The following is a 22936-nucleotide window of genomic DNA, read 5'->3' as shown; positions in this document are numbered from 1 at the left end:
AGGTAGTGGTAGCTCTCGCCTATAATCCCAGCACTTTGACACGCCAAGGCGGGCAGATCATCTGAGGTCAGGAGATTGAGACCAGCCTGGCCAACGTGGTGAAACCCTATCTCTAATAAAAATACAAAAAGTAGCTGGGTGTGGTGGTGCACACCTGTAATCCCAGCTACTGGGGAGGCTGAGGCAGGAGAATCACTTGAACCTGGGAGGTGGAGGTTGCAGTGAGCTGAGATTGTGCCATTGCACTCTAGCCTGGGCAACAGGAGTGAAAGTCAGTCTCAAAAAAAAAAAAAAATTGTTATCAGGATTCTTTGATTATAAGCAACAGGAATGGATTCTGGCTAACTTGACTGGGAAAGAGGATGGCAAAGGAGGGAGCACAGGAAGGAGGGCTCGTAGAATCAAAGGCAGAGTTCAGCGACCAGGCTTTAAAAGGACAGGTCTCAACTTAGATGGATCTTGGGCTCTGGCTCCAGATTGTCTTCAGCCCCTCTGTTTCTGCTCAATCTTTATTTATTTGTTTATTTTAATTTTTAGGGTTTTTTTTTTTTTTTTAGAGACAGGGTCTCCCCTTGTCACACAGGCTGGAGTATAGTGGTGTGTCTTTGGCTCACTGCAGCCTTGACCTCCTGAGCTCAGGCAATCCTCCCACTTCAGCCTCCCAAACAGCTGAGACTGCAGGCGAGTGCCACCACACCCAACTAATTTTTGTATTTTTGTAGAGACAGGGTCTCGCTATGTTGCCCAGAGCTGGTCTCGAACTCCTGGGCTCAAACGCTCCTCCCGTCTTGGTCTCCCAAAGTGCTAGGACTACAGGTGTGAGCCACCACGCCTGACCTCCTGTTCCATATTTAAATTCCAGGGAAAGCCCCTCTGATTGGTGTGGGATGGGTCAAGTGCCCACCTTCACGGTAGGAGTGGGGCTGGTCCCTAAGACTGACACCCCCGCCAGAATTACATGAAATGTGGTCTATGGGATGGGGCTGTTTCCCAAAAGAAAGGATGCTGGGCAAAGAAAAAAAAAAAAGGCTCAAATGCCCACTACTGTGAGTAAACACAGCAACAGTGAGGGTGGAGGGTGTCGGGGGCAACCGCACCAGAGAAAGTCTGAAAACAACTCACAGCTGCAAATCGTTTGTAACTGAACTTCCAAGGCAAGAAACAAACAGCCTTACCACTTTGCGTGACCTTGCAGGACCCAAGAAGAAAGGCAATGGCTCTTTTTGCTTCTTTCCCCTGGGGAGGAAGTTTGATTGGGCGTTTGTTGAGGCTGCACAGCTAGAGGTTGCAGCAGACTCTGGCTGGGCACAGGATCAGGGGAATGGGGAATGGCCAGCCTTCGTGGGTCATGAGCAGCTCAGAACAAACGCTGGCCTCCTGGGCACAGCTGTGCTTCAACTAGCCTCTGATTGGAGCCAAGGGAGGCAGTGGGGTGGAGGTTGCTCACAAGTCCCTTTGACATTAACCTTGAAGCTTAGAGGCACACTTTAAAATTGTGTTGTCCAATACAGAAGCCATAAGCCACTTGCAATGTGGCTAGTCCAAATTGAGATGTGCTGTAGGTATGATATGCACATAGGATTTTGAAGGCTTACTGGAGAAAAATAAACACACATAAAATATCTCAATAATTTTTAAAAGTCAGCTGAGCGTGGTGGCTCATAGCTGTAATGTCAGCACTTTTGGAGACAGAGGCAGGAGGATCACTTGAGCCCAGGAGTTCGAGACCAGACGAGGCAACATAGCAAGACTCTGCCTCTACAAAACAAAATTTTAAATTAGCTGAGTGTGGTGGTGCAGACCTGGCATCCCAGCTACTAGGAAGTCTGTGTGGGGAGGATCACAGAGTCCAGGAGTCTGAGGCTGCTGTGAGCTATGATCGAGCTACTGCACTCCAGCCTGGACGACAGAGCCAGACTCCGTATCTAACAAACAACCTGATTTTTTAAAAATTACTTGTGTGGTTCACATTCTATGTCTCCTGAAGAGCTGCACTCTAATACCCTAGTGTTGCTTCAGAGTGCAGGTCTGTTTTTTATCCATTTTGTCTCCCCTGAACACTCGTCAGTGCCTTGCACAGAGCAGGTGCTCAATAAATTTTTGTGGGCAAATTAATAAATGATTACATTTATTCAAAGCAATGTTTATGCTGCATGTAGCACAGGCATACAATATACACATGCCACATGTTTATGTACGAAGAGCAAACCTGTAACCCCAGCATGTACAAGGAATAAACTCTTCTCGAAATATCAAGGCCAGGACACAAACGGCGAAGCTGGCAAACTGCTGTGCCCTCCCCTTTTCTTTGGTGGCCCTTTTTTATTGTCCCCTAAACTCGCTCTGCTTCAACAAGAAGGCAGTCCTTTCAAGGTTTAGCAAGCTTAGCTGAGATGTGTGTTGTGTGTCAAATAAGTGCTTTTATGGAAACGAAGAAGTCACTATAAACCAGGTTGTTGAATTACCAGGATAGATGAGGTTGTTTTCAGAGCACTCTGAGGCCTGGGGAGATTGATTCCATGAATAGCCCAAGGCCACGCAGTTACTGGTAGGGCTGGAACTAGACTCCCTGAATCTTTAACCTTCAACTTCACGCAGAGTAGAGGCTGTCAGGTATCAACTCCCTCAGCTTTCCTCCATGGGACATCCGTGATACGTGTCTTTGTTCTTTCTTCCTGCTATCTCAGAGGAAGAAGGGGTGTCCTTACCCCTTCCCAGAGCTAATCTTGCCTCCTGTGCCGGTTGTCCAGCCCCTCTGGAGCCACCCATCTGGGGCCTTAATCCAGAAATTCCCTCCTGTCCCTGATATTTCCCTCTGTCTATCCATGGCTTGTCCATGGCCCTATCAGGATGCTCAAGACCTCCTTGCCCTCAAAACTGCTGCCCTTGTCCTGGTCCTGTAACCCCTCTTGCTTGCTCCCTCTCCTCTGCATGTTCTCTCTCCGTCCTCTCCTGGGGTGACTCTTCAGTTGCTAGCTTCAGCTCCCTTCTCTCCTGACATTGATTTCACACTTCCTAAGAATAACCTACAGATGGATCACTTGCATCTGCCACAGGGACCCAGCGTGTGTCACACACAGCTCACAGCTCCCATCTGTGCCCTGCCATCTACTCAGGATCACACCCTTTCACCCTTCTCTGACTCTCAGGCTTTCTCTCTCCTCCTTCCTCTGCTTTTCTGCTGGCTGCTGTTAGGTCTTTTCATCTCTTCTAGACCCCTGTGTTCACCAGTGCACTAAGTGCTGTGCGTTGTGCTGGGCTCAGAGGGCGTCGCAGTGACCTAGGCAGGGGCCAGCACAGGGGCATCCAGCCTTCTCTGGGGAGGTTAGCGATGGCAAGAGGAAGACAGTCAGCTGAGACCTGAAGGAATGACCTAGGTGAAATGGGGATCAGAGAAACTAAGGACATTGCTTCATTGTGTGAAGGACTAAAGGCAATCAAGACAGCAGGAAACATTGGGTGAGCTAAAGGCACTTGTGAGGACCAGAGTTTGGAGCTGCAGGTGGGGAGCAGGCATGAGTCGGCCAGACCACAAATGACCTTACCTGTCCTGGTCCTGTCAGTTTAAAGCATCTGGGGCCTGTTATCCCAGCATTTTGGGAGGTCAAGGCAGAAGGATCACTTGAGTCCAGGAGTTTAAGACCAGCCCAAGCAACATAGGGAAGCCCTCTCTCTACAAATAATTTTAAAATTAGTTGGGTGTGGTGGTGGCACACACCTGTAGTTTCCCCTACTCAGGAGGCTCAGGCAAGAGGATGGCTTGAGCCCAGAAGGTTGAGGCTGCAGTGAGCTGTGATCGTACCACTGGACTCCACCTTGAGTGACAGAGCAAGACCCTGTCTCAAAATAAATAGATAAATAAATAAATAAAATAATAAAAACAAAAATTTGTGGTGGCGCATGCCTGCAGTCCCAGCTAGTTGGGAGGCTTAAGCCTGGGAGGTTGAGGCTGCAGTAAGTCATGATCACACCACTGCACTCTAGCCTGGACAACAGAGTGAGACCCTGTCTCAAGAAATAAAATAAAATAAAAAATATAAAGAATAAATAAAGAGTTTGGAAGCCATTTGGAAGTCACAATGGTGAGCATTTTAAGGGTTTGGGGTAGGGAGAGACGTGAAAGGATTTGCGCATTAGAAAGGTGGCTCTGGTCTCTCCCCAATGCGGCAAACAGCAGGGAGGGAGGTAAGAGCCCAGGGAGGTAAGAGTCCAGGTGGGCTCCCAGTTATTAGTTAGCGCCTTCATCTAGGCGAGAGACTGTGGCGTCTGGAGATGGGGAAGCAGCACGCACTCATTCATTTCCAATCTTGGTCAACTTTCTTGAGCATGGCCATAGCCCTGGAGGGAGCTAAGATGACGAACTCTACTTCTGCACTGAGGAAGCTCAGTGCTGGTGAGGAAGGCAGATTATTATTTGTTAAGTAAATAAAGGATGACACTGCAGTGTGACAGGCGCTAGAAGAGAGGTGAGAACAAATGGCCACGGGGGTCAGAGCTACCAGGACTCTTCCAGGAGTAGGTTTCCCACTGAGAGCCCCAGCTGTAATCTCCTTTCCTTCCATGGGAGGCCAGCTTTGTCCCCCAAGCCTGGGACAAGGCATCCTTGCCTCTTTTGGATCTAGTGATGCAAAAGTAAAATGTGGCTAAAAGTAGATAGGGCTTTGTAGGACCTAGGTGTCCAGCTTGCCACTTGCTAACAAGGCCATACCTGAGACTTTGCAAGTACCTGTTCCACAGAGACTGTGCCATGAAGCCAGCCTGAGTCCAGAACTTCCCTACCCAGGCATAAATTTGTTCCAAAGAGTTTTAGTCCCAAAGACTTTGTTAATACTTGTTTCACTGGGATCACTTCCTCTCCTCTGCCTCCCTGGCGCCTGTGCATTATTCAAAACCATTTTCAGATTCTCTCCACTGGTGCTCCCTTTTTGTCAGTGAAGTACGCCCAAGTCTTTACCAACCCCAGACAACTCCTTCCATGAGCGTGCACTACCCACCACCTGCGGTCTGCTCTTCAGGCACCCAGAACACATAGTAGATACAGTGTGAGCAAAGGAGCCTGTGAATCCATCATGCCCTTTCCCCACGTCATTCCCGTCCTCAAAGTCTCTGCCTCTCTGTGATTTCCCACAGCTCTATATCCTTTCACACTGACACTAATCACAGCTCTGACTTTTCCAGTGTGCTCTCACCCACCTTCAGACAGGGTCTGGCTCAGCGCAGTCACTCCCCGGTTTGATGGTGAATCTTCCATGCAACCACCACGGGGCTCTTTCAAAAGTGCAAATCTAGGCCGGGCACGGTGGCTCACGCTTGTATCCCAGCACTTTGAGAGGCCAAGTCAGGCGGATCACCTCAAGTCAGGAGTTTGAGACCAGCTTGGCCAACGTGATGAAATACAATGTGATGTTGTATTTTTCAGTCTCTACTAAAAAAATACAAAAATTAGCCAGGCATGGTGGCAGGCACCTGTAATCCCAGCTACTCGGGAGGCTGAGGCAGGAGAATCACCTGGGAGGCAGAGGTTGCAGTGAGTTGGGATCGCACCACTGCACTCCAGCCTTGGCAACAAGAGCAAGACTCCGTTTCAAAAAAAAAATATATATATATATATATAGCAAATCTAGGCTGGGCACAGTGGCTCATATCTGTAATCTCAGCATTTTGGGGGGCTGAGACAGGAGGATTGTTTGTGCCCAGGAGTTCAAGACCAGCCTGGGCAACACAGTCATCTGGGTTCTTCACTTAGGATTCTTTACTGCTCATGGAAAGGCCATTTTAAAAGGGCATAGGCAAAATGACATACTCAGTACAGGTGAATGAATGTCCAGTGGTTAAAGTTTAGGCATCAGTGGAGGGAGACAAAAGCCTGGCTCCTCCAATCACACTTCAAAGGCGACAAGAAACACTTAGAAGTAAATCTTGCCCTGCTTGGCTGGTTTGTGTGAGAGACAATTCATGGATCCTTTTCACACTGAACAGAAAGTACTGGGAACATTAACATTGAGAGCAAGGGATGTCCCTGCAGGTCACCCAGAAGCAGAGAACAAACGAATAGCACTTGGGTATCTTCACCCATAAATTGTTCTCAAATTGCAAGTAAATGTTTATTGGGAGCCAATTATGTGACTGCTACCATAATAACACACATGGTGGGGGGGCGGTGAAACATGCAAATCTTGGACAACCAAGGCATTTGCAATAGCGTGCACACACACACACACACACACACACACACACACACACGAAATGGTAGAACTGGAACTGCAGGGAAGTGTCAAGCCAGAGTTGGGATGAAAGTCTGATGGCTGTGAAGCTTTGTAGGGGAAGTTCTGTAATGATAGAGAAAAGTGCTGGAAATCATGGGATTTTTGAACTGACATTTCATCCATTAGAGTGTAATTTAGGTTTTCCATCTCTACTATCTGTGATAAGACTAGGAAACTGTGGAAAAATGTACTGGTTTAGTGATAGTAGCAGAGGATAATTAAATGAGCTACTTTATCTGGGAAATTCTGCGATTCATGAGATATCAAGGAGGCGGGTCTCCCAGTAATGTTAGGAGCCTAGGAGTGTTGATTTGTAGTTTTCTTGACCAGCTCTGTGCTCAACGTGAAAAGTCACCTGAAACCCTTCATCCTATCTGAGTCCCTTCATTTCCTGTGTGTGCCCTGGCCGCAGTGCCTCTCCTTCAAGCCTCAGCTCCTTCCCCAGAGTTCAGCCTTCACCCACCCATGCACCAAGAGCAGTCCTTCTCCTTCTGGATCGAGGCTTTTTCCACAGGGACTAAGAGGAAGGAAACTACAGATGCTCACCCATCATGTAACATGGTCGTCTTGAAGCTCTGTGTTTTACTCTGTGGCTCTGTACGTGTGCCTCTGTCAGCAATACTCTGTTTCATCCACATGGGATGGTAGCTCCACAAAAGCTGGAGCAATCTTTTTTCCTGCCCTGGACCCACATAATATCAATTGGATTATTAATGAAATTTATTGCCCATTTTGCGAAGTGGTGACCACGGTTGCCTACTATGCAGTTTTAGATCATTAGGGGGAGAAAGTCACATAAAAGTGAAGCATTAACTTACAAAACACTTCCCTTTACAAAAAAACCTGTAAATACTTTCCCTTTTGTGGTTTTCTGCGTCACATGAATCCACTTCAATCCCAGGTACATAGACCCATAAATACAACATATCCATAAAGTTCTAGGCAACTACAGCAACTGAACCTGACATTGTAACTTTGATTTTAAATAAAAATACCACCTTTTTTTTTTTCCTGATTAGAGTAACTAGTATTGAATTTGACAAAAGTCAACAAAGGCTTTCTTAGAAAATAAACACGGTTTCTTTGGGTGCCAGGGCCTGTTTTCAGTGTTGCTTTATGCACTATACAAATGGTATACTTTATATTTTCTCTTTATCGTGTTTTTTTCAATGTGATTTTAGGATATACTTTTACATTGCACATACTCTGTTATTTAGTAACTGTCGGCCGGGCGCGGTGGCTCATGCGTGTAATCCCAGCACTTTGGGAGGCCGAGGCGGTGGGATCACGAGGTCAGGAGATCGAGACCATCCTGGCTAACACGGTGAAACCCCATCTCTACTAAAAATAAATACAAAAAAAAAAAATGAAAATTAGCCAGGCACTGTGGTATGTGCTTGTAGTTCCAGCTACTCAAGAGGCTGAGGTGGAAGGATCACCTGAGTTCAGGAGTTGGAGGCTGCATTGAGCTGTGATTGTGCCACCGCACTCTACTCTGGGTGACAGAGCAGACCCTGTTCCAAAAAAAAAAAAAAAGAATGCCTTAAAGATCACCAAGGTGTCTTACAAACATTATTTTACAGTGAAAAAAGCAGGCAATGGCCGGGCGCAGTGGCTCACACCTGTAATCCTAGCACTTTGGGAGGCCAAGGCAGGCGGGTCACCTGAGGTCAGGAGTTCAAGACCAGCCTAGCCAACATGGCAAAACCCTATCTCTACTAAAAATACAAAAATTAGCCGGGCGGCGTGGTGGTGCGTGCCTGTAGTCTCAGCTACTCAGAAGGCTGAGGCAGGAGAATGGCATGAACCCAGGAGCTGGAGGTTGCAATGAGTTGAGATCGCACCACTGCACTCCAGTCTGGGCAACAGAGCCTTCAAGACACTGTATCAAAAAAAAAAAAAAAAAGAAAAAAAAGAAAAGTAGAAGCAGGCAACGGACTTACTGTCATGGGTTTCAATCATCTCGTCACATACCCCATTATCCAGAAGTCACAGAACAGTGACATGGCATGAGTTTCCAAAGACACAATTATAACACTTTCAGAGATTGGCGTGCTAGGTGGCAGGATGTAGTGTATGCTCTGAATCAGTAACGAACACATGGTTTGGCCCCTCCCATAGCCAGAATACACAGAGCTAAGAAGCAGGAGGTGGAAGTGGATAAAGCTATACTGAATGATCCATTCGAGTTTTTTGCTTCCCGTCTTCACGAATCTGTTCTCGGCTGGTTTCGAGGCTTCAGTACCGAAGCAGGAAGTGCTTGCGCAAGGAGACATGGTGAAAGGGAAGTGAATAGAGACACCTGGTATGTTGTCTCCTTGTGCCATCAGGCAATCAGGCAAACAGAAAGAGGAGAGCTGAAGTGTTGGCTCGGGTCATTAACTGATCCCAATTACCAAAAGTTCTGACAGGCAATATGGACAGGGAGGTGCATGGCTTCTGGGAGCTCCTCCTGGAAGAGGGTTGCACGTGGGTACTGGGAATGAAAGAGTGGGCTAGAGTGGACTTGGGCCATTGCTTTGGTTGCCCTCTCCCCAACCCCTCATCCTATTTGTGAGTCTTCCTCAGTGAGGACGCCCAGGTGTGGGGAAGGGCTGCACCTTCCTCCACGAAAGGCTGAACCAGCATTCCCTCTTCCCCCAGGGAGTATGGGCATGGACAAATAGCCCAGTTTACCCATTGGAAACTCCTCCCAAGCTTTCATTTCTGGAGGGAGGCCCACAAAGGTAGAGATGGTTAAAGCTGATGCACAGAAACACAGGCAAGGGTCCCTAGAGGCAGTACCCATAGGGGCTTATCAGCCAGGCTGTTCCTGACACTGGTCCTGGCTGGTGTCCTGTGTGCCTGGACAGCCTTGGTGTTTGGCCTGTTGTCCAAGCCTGGTTCTGTCCAAGCCTGGTTCTCCAGGCTTCCTGGAAATTACCTTTTCGTCAATTCCTTCTCTGCTCGAGTTACCCACAGTTGATGGTATTGCTTTCAGCCAACACCTCTGACTGGCACCATGGGCAAGGATGCACAAACGCCAATTCTCCTTCTGGTGTTACAATTCAGACCACACATGACTTTCCCTACTTTCTGAAGCACTACATGTTTTGATTACTTAGGAGCTAGAATACATGCTGTAAAAATAACGGTGAGGGTAGAGAAGAAGCAAAACTTTAAGACATGAAAAGAAAATCTTTTTAGTAATAAGCAACCCAAAGTTAGCCAACATGTGTCTACATTACACCTTGCACTTAAACTCAGCAATGTCTAAAACACCTCAAAACAGCAGACAAGACAGAAAGAAAGCAAGAATGTGTAGGCTAAGAACTGAATTGAACCCAGATGTTAGCTTTCACCTTAATGGAAAATGAAACCAAGTTTCTTAAAAAAAAAAATTCCATTGAAGAAGATTTTTTTTTTTTTTGAAACAGAGTTTCCCTTTTGTCCCCCAGGCTGGGGTGCAGTGGCGCGATCTCAGCTCACTGCAACCTCCGCCTCCCGGGTTCAAGTGATTCTCCTGCCTCAACCTCCCGAGTAACTGGAATTACAGGTGCCCGCCACCATGCCCAGCTGATTTTTGTATTTTTAGTAGAGACAAGGTTTCACCATGTTGCCAAGGCTGGTCTCAAACTCCTGGCCTCAATTGGTCCTCCCACTTCAGCCTCCAAAACTGCTGGGATTACAGATGTGAGAGATGTGAGCCACCGTGCCTGGCCAGAAGTGGCCTGATGGTGTGAGAGGAGGAGGAAGGGGGTTGCAGTCTGCTCTTTTCCAAACAATGCTGATTCTTTTTGGAACCATGAGGACAAGGACTGCTAGAGAAATCCATCCCCATCTTTCCTTTAGAATGAGACTGTACTGCCTTGGATTGCTACTTTCATGTGCTCAGAAAAGAACCATGGAATGTAAAGTGAGTGTTAGAAACAGGAATACTACAAATACTACGCTTGTGGGAAGGTTCCCAGAGCTGATGTCCTCAGGGAGGATGGTGGAGGGAAAGGGAAGATTCCCAGAGCTGATGTCCTCAGGGAAGATGATGGAGAGAACAACGGACAGGGAAGGCAAAGGGAGAGGCCTGGAGCTGTATGAAGGAAAAAAGGAGAAAAAGAAGGGTTCTCAAAGAGAAGTGTCAATAGAAAAAGAAGCTGTTTGGGAAAACTGGCTTCTAATGGAGTGATGATTTCACTGACGGCCTAGGGAAGCCATAAAGGATGTCAGTTAGGAAAAATGCTACAGAGTAAGCAGCCTCCATTCCGGAAAATTTCCTCAGGACCAGGGCAAAGAGCAAGGGAAGGGAAAGGAGCTAAAGAAAGCAGAGTAAGCCAGGCGCGGTGGCTCACGTCTGTAATCCCAGCACCTTAGGAGGCTGAGGCAGGCGGATCACCTGAGGTTGCGAGTTCGAGACCAGCCTGACCAACATGGAGAAACTCCCGTCTCTACTAAAAATACAAAATTAGCCGGGCGTGGTGGCACGTGCCTGTAATCCCAGCTACTCAGGAGGCTGAGGCAGAAGAATTGCTTGAACCCAAGAGGCGGAGGTTGTGGTGAGCCAAGATCGCGCCATTGCACTCCAGCCTGGGCAACAAGAGCAAAACTCCATCTCAAAATAAAAAAAAAAAAAAAAAAAAGAAAGCAGAATAAGACTGGGCTTGGTGGCTGAAACCTGCAATCCCACCACTTTGGAAGGCCGAGGGGGCGGATCACCTGAGGTCACGGGTTCCAGAACAACCTGGCCAACAAGGTGAAACCCCATTTCTATTAAAAATACAGAAATCAGCCGGGTGTGGTGGCACATGCCTATAATCCCAGCTACTCAGGATCTCCTGCCTCCTACTGAGGCAGGAGAATTGTTTGAACCCAGAAGGTGGAAGCTGCAGTGAGCCAAGATTGCGCCACTGCACTCCAGCCTTGGTGACAGAGTGAGATTCCCTCTCAAAAAAGAAAAAGAAAGCAGGGTAAACTCCAGAGGAGCCTGGACTCCAATAGGGGTTCCCCTGGCTTCTGAGAAGGCTGCTTGATCCTGGACCCTAATGATCCACAAGAAGGGAGTGCTCTGTGACTGCCTCAGAGCAGAAGGAGTGAGTCAGAATAAAGCAGGAATGCATCAAAAAAGGTGGATCTTAAAAAAAAAAAAAAAAAGAGGCAGATCTGTCTGCAGGGTGGCTCATACCCATAGCTACAGCACTTTGGGAGGCTAAGGCAGGAGGATCACTTGAGCCCAGGAGTTTGAGACCAGCTGGGCAACATAGCAAGATCCCATCTCTCCAAAAAATTTAAAAATAGCCGGATGTGTCTGGGTGCCGTGGCTCATGCCTGTAACCCAGCACTTTGGGAGGTCGAGGCAGGCAGATCGCCTGAGTCAGGAGTTCGAGACCAGCCTGGCCAAGATGGTAAAACCCCATCTCTACTAAAAAATACAAAAATTGGCCTGGCATGGTGGTGCACGCCTATAATCCCAGCTGCTTGGGAGACTGAGGCAAGAGAATCATTTGAATGCAGATGGTAGAGGTTGCAGTGAGCTGAGATCGTCCCACTCCACTAGAGTGTCTGGGTGACAGAGGGAGACTCAAAGAAAAAAAATCTAATTTATTAGATTTATTTAGATTTATTAGGTTTATTTATTTATTTATTTATTTATTTTTGAGATGGAGTCTTCCTCTGTCACCCAGGCTGGAATGCAGTGGTAGGATCTTGGCTCATGCAACCTCTGCCTCTTGGGTTCAAGTGATTCTCCTGTCTCAGCCTCCCTGAGTAGCTGAGAATCCAGGTGTGCACCACCAGAACCAGCTAATTTTTTTTTTTTTTTTTGTAGTTTTAGTAGAGACAAGGTTTCACCATGTTGGCCAGGCTACTCTCAAACTCCTGACCTCAGGTGATCCACCCGCCTCAGCCTCCCAAAGTGCTGGGATTACAGGCATGAGCCACCGCGCCTGGCCTAATGGCTTATTTTATAGAGCACTGTAGAATTTACAAACTGTTTTCAATTACACATCTTTACTTAATCTTCACGTTTCCTACCCATGTTGGCATTATTATGCTTGTTTTATAGCTCAGGAAATGGGGGCTCAGAGGCTTTGGGACTTACCCAAGATGTCCTAGCTCATGACAGTCCGGGGTCTATGTTCTGTCCATCACGACTCACAAGCGTCCAGCCCGTGGAGACTGTCCCCTAGAGATTTCTCACTCTAGAATGAATGAATAACCAGAGGAAGGATCCTGGAGGGAAATATGAGGGAAAGGAATCTTCTGCTAGATCTAAAGACCTGTGACACCTAAAAATCCTAGACTCTATGAGTGAGAAATACGAAGACATTGTGAAGGTTTACTGAAGCCTTTCTTTCATATCGAAAATTTAATGATTTGTGATATTTTTCTTAAGTGGTTTCATAAGCCCTGTGGGCTTAAATCCACCTCCCAGCCATGTTTATGAGTATTTATTGCATAATTCAACAAATAGAGTGTATTTGTAATTTTATTCACATTAGAACCATCAGTGGCCGGGCGCGGTGGATCACACCTGTAATGCCAGCACTTTGGGAGGCTGAGGCAGGTGGATTGCCTGAGGTCAGGAATTCAAGACCAATCTGGCCAACATGGCAAAACCCCGTCTCTACTGAAAATACAAAAAAATTAGCTGGGTGTGGTGACATGCGCCTGTAATTCCAGCTACTCGGGAGGCTGAGGCAGGGGAAATGCTTGAACCAGGGAGGTGGAGATTGCAGTGAGCCGAGATTGCACCACTGCACTCCGGCCTGGCGACAGAGCAAGACTCTGTCTCAAAAAAAAAAAAAAAAAAGAACCATGAGTATGCTGTCTCAAATTCACATATACACACACAAAGAGAACCATCAGGGATGTGTTGTTTTTCATTTTAAAGCAATTTTTACAAATATGGTATCTTAGCTATTTCTTTTCTTTTTTTTTTTTCTTTTTTTGAGAGGGAGTTTCTCTCTTGTTGCCCAGGCTGGAGCGCAGTGGTGCGATCTCAGCTCACTGCAACCTCCGCCTCCCGGGTTCAAGCAACTCTTCTGCGTCAGCCTCCTGAGTAGCTGGGATTACAGGCACCTGCCACCACACCCGGCTAATTTTTGTATTTTTAGTAGAGCCAGGGTTTCACCATGTTGGCCAGGCTGGTCTTGAACTCCTGACCTCAGGTGATCCACCTGCCTTGGCCTCCCAAAGTGCTGGGATTACAGTTGTGAGCCACTGTGCCCAGCCTTTTTTTTTTTAATTTTTTTTTTTAGACAGGGTCTCACTCTGTCTCCCAGGCTGGAGTGCAGTGGCGTGATCATAGCTCACCACAGGCTCAATCTCCTGACCTCAAGCGATCCTCCTGCTTCAGCCTCCCAAAGTGCTGGGATTACTGTCGTGAGTCACTGCATCTGGACAATCTTAGTTATCACAACCCTGGCAGGTGGTTGTATTCCCCACTGTGTAGATGAGAAAACTGAGTATTGTGTAGGGAAAAGTACTTGCCCAAAGACACACAGCTAACAAGCAGGTGGAGCTGGTACCTGAGACCAACCTTAGCTCTCTAAATCCATGAGATCAATGTGCACATTTAGAAAGGCACCCCAGTGGAGAGGTTTAAAGGGGGCTTAGGGAGAAAGAAAGTATTAGCTTTGCTTTCAGGATGTTTGTGTTATATCCCATTCCCAGGACGAGCACCAGCGGGGGAGGGGAGGGACGGGAAAAAAGAAGGCACTGTTTAGAGAATGCTCTTCAGAGAAACCCCAAATGTATTTTTATTTGTTTTAATTATTCAAAACAAGAGTGCATTGTGGGCTGGGCGCGGTGGCTCATGCCTGTAATCCCGGCAATTTGGGAGGCTGAGGCAGGCGGATCACCTGAGGCCAGGACTTCGAGACCAGCCTGACCAACATGGTGAAACCCAACCTCTACTAAAAATACAAAAATTAGCTGGGCGAGGTGGCACGCGCCTGTAATCCCAGTTACTAGGGAGGCTGAGGCAGGAGAATTGCTTGAACCTGGGAGATGGAGGTTGCAGTGAGCCGAGATTGCACCATTGCACTCCAGCCTGGGCGACAGAGCGAGACTCTGTCTCAAAAAAACAAAAAAGGGCCGGGTGCAGTGGCTCACGCCTGTAATCCCAGCACTTTGGGAGGCCGAGCAGTCCGATCATGAGGTTAGGAGTTCCAGACCAGCCTGGCCAACATAGTGAAACCCTGTCTCTACTAAAAATTAAAAAAAAAAAAAAATCAGCCTGGCATGGTGGTGGGCACCTGTACTTCCAGCTACTTGGGAGGCTGAGGCAGGAGAATCGCTTGAACCCAAGAGGCAGAGATTGCAGTGAGCTGAGATCGCGCCATTGCACTCCAGCCTGGGTGACAGAGTGAGACTCCGTCTCAAAAAAAAAAAAAAAAAAGAGTGCATTGTGGTTTTTAAGTTAATATTTTCCCAAAGGATATATGTATATATATATATATTTTCCCAAAGGATATATATATATATACACATATATGTGTATGTGTATATATGTGTATGTGTATATGTATATACACATAAATATGTGTATATATGTGTATGTGTATATGTATATATACATATATATGTGTATATATGTATATACACATATATATGTGTGTGTATGTATATATATATAAAGTCACCATGTTGGCCAGGCTGGTCTCGAAGTCCTGGCCTCAGGTGATCCGCCTGCCTCAACCTCCCAAATTGCTGGGATTACAGGCATGAGCCACCGCGCCCAGCCCACAATGCACTCTTGTTTTGAATAATTAAAACAAATGAAAATACATTTGGGGTCTCTCTGAAGAGCGTTCTCTAAACAGTGCCTTCTTTCTTCCCGTTCCTCCCCTCCCCCTGGTGCTCGTCCTGGGAATGGGATATAACACAAACATCCTGAAAGCAAAGCTAATACTTTCTTTCTCCCTAAGCCCCCTATATATATATTAGACACAGGGTCTCTGTCTGTTGCCTGGGCCGGAATGCAGTGGTGATCATGGCTTACTGCCGCCTCGACCTCCCAGGCTCAGGTGATCCTCACACTTCGGCCTCCTGAGTAGCTGGGACAATGGGCTTGCTCCACCACACTAGGCGTTTTTTTTTTCTTTGTAGAGGCAAGTTCTCTATATTGTCCAGAGTGGTCTTGAACTCCCAGGCTCAAGCAATCCTCCTTCCTTAGCCTCCCAAAGTGCTGGGATGACAGGCATGAGTATCTGGCCACAAAAGGTATTTTAAATCCAGTTCAATATTAACGGTCAAGACCAGGCACAGTGGCTCACGCCTATCATCCCAGGATTTTGGGAGGTTGAGGCGAGTGGATCACCAGAGGTCAGGAGTTTGAGACCAGCCCCGCCAACATGGTGAAATCCTGTCTCTACTAAAACTACAAAAATTAGCTGAGCGGCCGGGCACGGTGGCTCATACCTGTAATCCCAACACTTTGGGAGGCCAAAGCGGGCAGATCACCTGAGGTCGGGAGTTTGAGATAAGCCTGGCCAATATGGTGAAACCCCGTCTCTACTAAAAATACAAAAATTAGCTGGGTGTGGTGGCATGTGCCTGTAGTTCCAGCTACTGGGGAGGCTGAGGCAGGAGAATCACTTGAATCAGGAAGTGGAGGTTGCAGTGAGCCGAGATGGAGCCACTGCACTCCAGCCTGGTGACAGAGCGAGATTCTGTTTCAAAAAAAAAAAGAAAAAGAAAAAATTAGCTGAGCGTGATGGTGCATACCTGTAATCCCAGCTACTCTGGAGGCTAAGGCAGGAGAATCGCTTGAACCCAGGAGGTGGAGGTTGCAGTGAGCCAAGATCATGGCACTGCACTCCAGGCTGGGCAACAGAGTGAGACTCTGTCTCAAAAAAAAAAAAAAAATTAATGGTCAAATCTTAAAAATTGTCAGAAGGTTTTGACTATTGTTTCCTTTCTTTTCTTTTCTTTTCTTTTTTTTTTTTTTTTTGAGACAGAGTCTCACTCTGTCCCAGGCTGGAGTGCAGTGGCACCACCTCGGCTCACTTCAACCTCCACCTCCTGGGTTCAAGCTATTCTCCTGCCTCAGCCTCCTGAGTAGTGGGAATTACAGGTGCACACCACCATGCCTGCCTAATTTTTGTATGTTTAGTAGAGATGAGGTTTCACCATGTTGGCCAGGCTGGTTTCAAACTCCTGACCTCGTGATCTGCCTGCCTCAGCCTCCCAAAGTGCTGGGATTATAAGCATGAGCTGCTGTGCCTGATAGACTACTGGTTTCTTTTCTTTTCTCTTCTCTTCTTTTCTCCCCTCCCCTCCCCTCCCCTCCCCTCCCCTCTTCTCTTTCCTTTTTTGAGACGGAGTTCGCTCTGTCATCCAGGCTGGAGTGCAGTTGCAAGTCTCAGCTCACTGCAATCTCCTCCTCTGGGGTTCAAGTGATTCTCCTGTCTCAGCCTCCAGAGTAGCTAGGACTACATACACGTGCCACCATGCCCAGCCAATTTTTGTGTTTTTAGTAGAGACCGGGTTTCACCAATTTGGCCAGGCTGGTCTGGAACTCCTGACCTCAAGTGATCCACCCATCTCGGCCTCCCAAAGTCCTGGGATTACAGGCATGACCCACTGCGCCCAGCTATTGTATTGGTTTATTTTCTTTCTTTCTTTCTTTATTTCTTTTTTTTTGAGACAGAGTCTCACTCTGTCACCCAGGCTGGAGTACAGTGGCATGATCTCGACTCACTGCAACCTCTGCCTCCCGGGTTCAAGCAATTCTCCTGCCTCAGCCTCCTGAGTAGCTGGGATTACAGGCATGCATCACCATGCCCAGCTAATTTTTGTAGTTTTAGCAGATATGGGGTTTCACCATGTTGGTCAGGCTGGTCTCGAGCTCCTGACCTCGTGATCCACCCGCCTCGGCCTCCCAAAGTGCTGGGATTACAGGCATGAGCCACCGCGCCCGGCCTATTGGTTTATTTTCTAAAACAAGACAAAATAAGGCCGGGCGCGGTGGCTCAGGCCTGTAGTCCCAGCACTTTGGGGGGCCGAGGCGGGTGGATCAACTGAGGTCAGGAGCTCGAGACCAGCCTGGCCAACATGGTGAAACCCCATCGCTACAAAAATACAAAAAAAAAATTAGCCGGGCATGATGGCAGGTGCCTGTAATCCGAGCTACTCAGGAGGCCAAGGCGGGAGAAGCGCTTTAACCCGGGCGGGGCAGGGAGGGCGGGGTGGGGGCGGAGGTTGCAGTGAGCTGAGATTGTGCCACTGCGCTCCAGCCTGGGCAACAGAGCGAGACTCCATCTTAAAAAAAAAAGGAAGAAAGGCTGGGCAGAGTGGCTCACGCCTGTAATCCCAGCACTTTGGGAAGCTGAGGCGGGTGGATCACGAGGTCAAGAGACGGAGACCATCCTGGCCAACACAGTGAAACCCCGTCTCTACTAAAAATACAAAAATTAGTTGGGCATGGTGGTGCTGGCCTGTAATCCCAGCTACTCTGGAGGCTGAGGCAGGAGAATCCCTTGAGCCCAGGAGGCAGAGGTTGCAGTGAGCCGAGATAGTGCCACTGCACTCCAGCCTGGGCGACAGAGCTAGACTCCGTCTCAAAGAAAAAAAAAAAATAGCTGGCGCAGTGGCTCACTCTTGTAATCCCAGCACTTTGAGAGGCCAAGGCGAATGGATCACCTGAGGCAGGAGTTCGAGACCAGTCTGGCCAACGTGGCGAAACCCCGTCTCTACTAAAAATACAAAAATTACATTGGTGTGGTGGCACATGCCTGTAATCCCTGCTACTCGGGAGGCTGAGGCAGGAGAATCACTTGAACCTGGGAGATGAAGGTTGCAGTGAGCTGAGGTTGTGCCACTGCACTCCACCCTGGGCAATACTCTGTCTCAATAAAAAAAATAAAAATAAAAAAGGAAATAATAATAATAATGAGGTCAGGCACGGTGGCTCATGCCTGTAATCCCAGCACTTTGGGAGGCTGAGGCGGGCAGATCACCTGAGGTCAGGAGTTCGAGACCAGTCTGGCCAACATGGCGAAACCTGGTCTCTACTAAAAATACAAAAATTAGCCGGGCATGGTGGTGGGTGTTTGTAATCCCAGCTACTTGGGAGGTTGAGGCAGGAGAATCACTTGAACCCGGGAGACGAAGGTTGCAGTGAGCTGAGATCGGGCCATTGCACTCCAGCCTGGGCAACAAGAGTGAAACTCCATCTGAAAAAATAATAATAATAATAATACATCTAGTGTCAGTTCAATAAAATAAATAGGCCGGGCACGGTGACTCACGCCTGTAATCCCAGCACTTTGGGAGGCCAAGGCGGGCGGATCACGAGGTCAGGAGATCGAGACCATCCTGGCTAACACGGTGAAACCCCGTCTCTACTAAAAAAAAAAAAAGAAAATAACTAAAATAATTTAAGTGTTTTGTAAATAATTGAAGTGGAAGATTAAATGCTCTGACTCAAATTGTCAAATAGAAGATAACTGTGTGGTCAGAGAAGTAGCTTCTGTCTTTTTTTTTTTTTTTTTTTTGAGACAGAGTCTCGCACTGTCACCCAGGCTGGAGTGCAGTGGCACAACCTCGGCTCACTGCAAGCTCTGCCTCCCAGGTTCACGCCATTCTCCTGCCTTAGCCTCCCAAGTAGCTGGGACTACAGGCGCCCGCCACCTCGCCCAGCTACTTTTTTTTTTTTTCGAGACAGAGTTTTGCTCTTGTTTCCTAGGCTGGAGCACAATGGTGCGATCTTGGCTCACCACAACCTCTGCCTCCCAAGTTCAAGTGATTCTCTTGCCTCAGCCTCCCAAGTTGCTGGAATTACAGGCATGCACCACCACGCCTGGCTAATTTTCTATTTTTAGTAGAGACAGGGTTTCTCCATGTTGATCAGGCTGGTCTCGAACTTCTGACCTCAGGTGATCTGCCTGCCTCGGCCTCCCAAAGTGCTGGGATTACAGGCGTGAGCCACCGCGCCCGGCCCTAGCTTCTGTCTTTAACCAGCCCTAAACACCTAAAGAGTGCTTATTAATTGCATTTTATTTCATAGGATTCTTCTAGTTTGAATTTTTCAACAAGGCAAGAGGGAGGGACATCAAAGTCCCTGGAGACGCGAAAGCTACAGCACTCCACTGTGCACTGTGTTTTGCACCAGGGTGCTCCTACAGATAGAACGCTGGGATTTCAGTCACCACAAAAACAGTACCTTCCGCAGAAATTCCTATTTTGAGGGTGGATCTCAGTTCACAATTAGACACCTACACTAAGAAAGTAGTTTTTGTGGCGTGTGTTTTCTCTTTTGTTTTGTTTATTTGTTTGTGGGTACATTGGACTATCCTTTATTTGGAGAGATGGCAGCCAGACCTAGAGAAAGCTGAAATTCTCACTTGCTAGTTAGATAAACATCGGTTCTTGTCACCCCAATCATCTAGATGGTGTGACAGATTTTGTCAGGGGCAGGCCTCACTGGAGTTCAGCTTTCAACAAAGTGAAGGGGATTGGTTGTGTCAAGGATATTTTAATTGGCTGTCTACATTGTGTGGACTCATTAGATAATTGCCAACCTTCTTCACTTTCTGTTGGGTAGACCTGGCTACAGAAGACAGCGTTTAGAAAAGAGATTAGTAAGAGGAGAGGCTGCTGGGCTGGAGAGCTCCTGGCAAAGTGGGACAAACCTGCAGGGAGGGTTGGGGTGGAAAACAAAAGGCCCTGAGCTGGGGAGAAACATCAGGAGAGAACGGAAGGACTCTGGCTGGGGGTGGGATTGGAAACGTCCTCAGAAATCAAGGTTCAAAGAAGACAGTGAGGAAGTACAAATAGACTCATCAGGTCAGGCTGGACCAGAGAAGCTGTGGCAGACGCAGGTGGTCACAGATGCCAAGGAAGAGGCCAGAGGGGCCTCCCTTAGGAGGTAGCTCCGTCCTAGAGAGTTGTTTGTCCCAAAGGCTCCAGAGAAAATGAAGGGGGAGGGGTGGGGAGTGCTCATTCCCAGAGGGAGGGAGGCAAGCTTGGCAAATTCCAGCCCTGCAAGAGTGAGCCCGGCCTATCAGTGTCGAAGGAGGGCTCAGAGGAAGCAGCGGGAGGTGTCTCATCACCACTGCACCAGTGGGTGGGGACTGGGGAAGCAGGGCTGGCCCAGGGGGCTAAGGTCATCCTAGCAGGAGGGGGCTGGCCCAGTAGCAAATGGGCCAAGGTTCCAAATAGGACTTATTACAAGAAAAACAAAAACAATTTCAACATCATTAGTAGTGGGTTCCTCATCTTTATCTGTTGGAAGTTTTCTAAAAAAAAAAAAATCTGAACTCCAACCCACCTTAAGTTCACCTTATTAAAAAGTCACCCAAGGTAAAATAGCACAAAAAAAAAAAAAAAAGGAGAAATAAATAAAAGGTAAGGGGGACCCAAAATATCTATCAATAAGGAAATCATTAAATAAATCATCACATCCTGGTGGATAAGAACTGTAATTGCAACTTTGGGAGGCTAAGGTGTGAGAACAGCTTGAGGCTGAGGGTTTGAGACCAGCCTGGGCAAAGCAGCAAGGCCCCATCTCTACCAAAAACATAAAATTTGGTGGCATGGTGGTGCATGCCTGTAGTCCCAGCCACTTAGGAGGCTGAGGCAGGAGGATCTCTTGAGCCTGGGAGGTCGAGGCTGCAGTGAGCCATGATCACACCACTACACTCCAGCTTGGACAACAGAGAAAGACCCTGACTCTAAAAACATAAACAAACAAACAAGTAAATAAATTATGACATCCAGACTAAGTAAAACAATGAAGCAGTTAAAAACAAAGAGAGAGGCCAGGCACGGTGGCTCACGCCTGTAACCCCAACACTTTGGGAGGCAGAGGCAGGCGGATCACCTGAGATTGGGAGTTCGAGACCAGCCTGACCAACATGGAGAAATCCCGTCTCTACTAAAACTGCAAAGTTAGCCAGGCATGGTGGTGCATGCCTGTAATCCCAGCTGCTGCGGAGGCTGAGGCAGGAGAATAGCTTGAATGCAGGAGGCAGAGGTTGCAGTGGGCTGAGATAGCGCCATTGCACTCCAGCTTGGGCAACAAGAACGAAACTCTGTCTCAAAAATAAATAAATAAATAAAAATAATAATAAATAATAAAAATAAAATAAAAACAAAGAGAGGGCCGGGCGCGGTGGCTCACGCCTGTAATCCCAGCATTTTGGGAGGCCAAGACGGGTGGATCACAAGGTCAGGAGATCGAGATCATCCTGGCTAACACAGTGAAACCCTGTCTCTACTAAAAAAAATACAAAAAATTAGCCGGGCGTGGTGGCGGGCACCTGTAGTCCCAGCTACTCAGGAGGCTGAGACAGGAGAATGGTGTAAACCCAGGAGGCGGAGCTTGCAGTGAGCTGAGATGGCGCCACTGCACTCCAGGCTAGGCGACAGAGCGAGATTCCGTCTCAAAAAAACAAAAAACCAAAAACGAAAAACAAACACAGAGAGAAGCACATATACTAATGGAAGATAAATTATTCAGTTAAAAGAAATTCTAGGCCAGGCACGGTGGCTCATGCCTGTAATCCCAGCACTTTGGGAGGCTGAGGCGGATGGATCACGAGGTCAGGAGTTCAAGACCAGCCTGGCCAAGATGGTGAAACCCTGTCTCTACTAAAAATACAAAAATTAGCCGGGCATGGTGGTGGGTGCCTATAATCCCAGCTACTCGGGAGGCTGAGGCAGAGAACTGCTAGAACCCAGGAGGTGGAGGCTGCAGTGAACCGAGATTGCGCCACTGCACTCCAGCCTGGAGACAGAGTGAGACTCTGTCTCAAAAAAAAAAAAGAAAAGAAAAGAAATTCTAGAAGAAATGTATGATTCCCCTTGACATGCATGCATGTCTGAGTTCAACAGGGGAAGCGCACATGTGACCGTCCACAGTGGTAATGTGAGGAGAGGGGCAGGGATTGAGGCAGCAGAATTAGGAGTCAAACTCCAAATTTGCCAGATCATCTACAAGGAGGGAATGACAGAGCCTGGATGTGCTTGTGGGAACCCCTGCGGAGTCCAGGCTATGTCTGGGCAGGTGTCCTCTCCCAGAAGGCTCTTTTTTTTGTGGAGAGGGTAGAAGCTGGAAATAACACGTTGTAATTGATAACAACAACGCAGGGGCTGGCAGTACTTTGGACACCCAGTCTCCTCTCCTCTGGACAGCCACGTTGTCCAGGGAGAAATGAAGGGCTGTGGGTCAGGCCACAGATAAGTCATGAGAAAGACCAGAATAAGAACTGTGAGTCAGCACCCACCTGGCTTCTTCAGAAGCATAGTGGCTCCTGTCATCTTAGCGCCTTTGCTCTGATCGCCCCGGGAAGACAGTCCAGTCCTGGTTAAATTCTCTTCCTCTGAGCTTCAGTGTCATTTCCTCCTGACCCCTTCCAATCTCATTTACTTTGCTCCCGCTGTGGCACATTTTCATGGAAGCCAGGCCTTCTCCTCATGGTGCACCGTCTGTCATACTGTCTGTGTGGTTTTGCAGTCCCTCCCCAGACGGTGACTGCAAGCACCACAGGTCCGAGCAGGGACCTGCCCTGGCCAATTTGTTCACGGGTCACATCCCCAGCCCTGCCATGGAGCAGTTGCTCAACAGATATTACCAGAGCTGGTAAATGCTGAAGCGAGTGCAGTCTCCACTGCGATCCCCTCTGTCTCAGACCTGGCATTTGGAACTTGGTGTTAAGTGGGTGTGGCTGCCAGGAAGGCACTGGAACAAAACC

At 47.9% G+C, this 22936-nt stretch overlaps 1 long non-coding RNA gene across 1 annotated transcript; it reads right to left on the bottom strand.

Moving 5' to 3' along the window:
• Positions 1-7718: 7718 nt before the first annotated feature.
• On the bottom strand, positions 7719-22840 carry LOC129023262 (uncharacterized). Its single transcript, XR_008496743.2, has 4 exons — positions 22469-22840; positions 12337-12467; positions 9190-9385; positions 7719-7780 (listed from the first exon to the last, which is right to left on the bottom strand). It is a non-coding gene; the product is annotated as an uncharacterized LOC129023262 (long non-coding RNA).
• Between the last annotated feature and the right edge of the window lie 96 nt (positions 22841-22936).

The sequence above is a fragment of the Pongo pygmaeus genome, chromosome 23 (assembly GCF_028885625.2).
Source record: "Pongo pygmaeus isolate AG05252 chromosome 23, NHGRI_mPonPyg2-v2.0_pri, whole genome shotgun sequence".
NCBI classification, from domain to species: Eukaryota; Metazoa; Chordata; class Mammalia; order Primates; family Hominidae; genus Pongo; species Pongo pygmaeus.
Note: the sequence above shows the minus strand (reverse complement) of the source record. Positions and strands in the feature narration are given on the sequence as shown.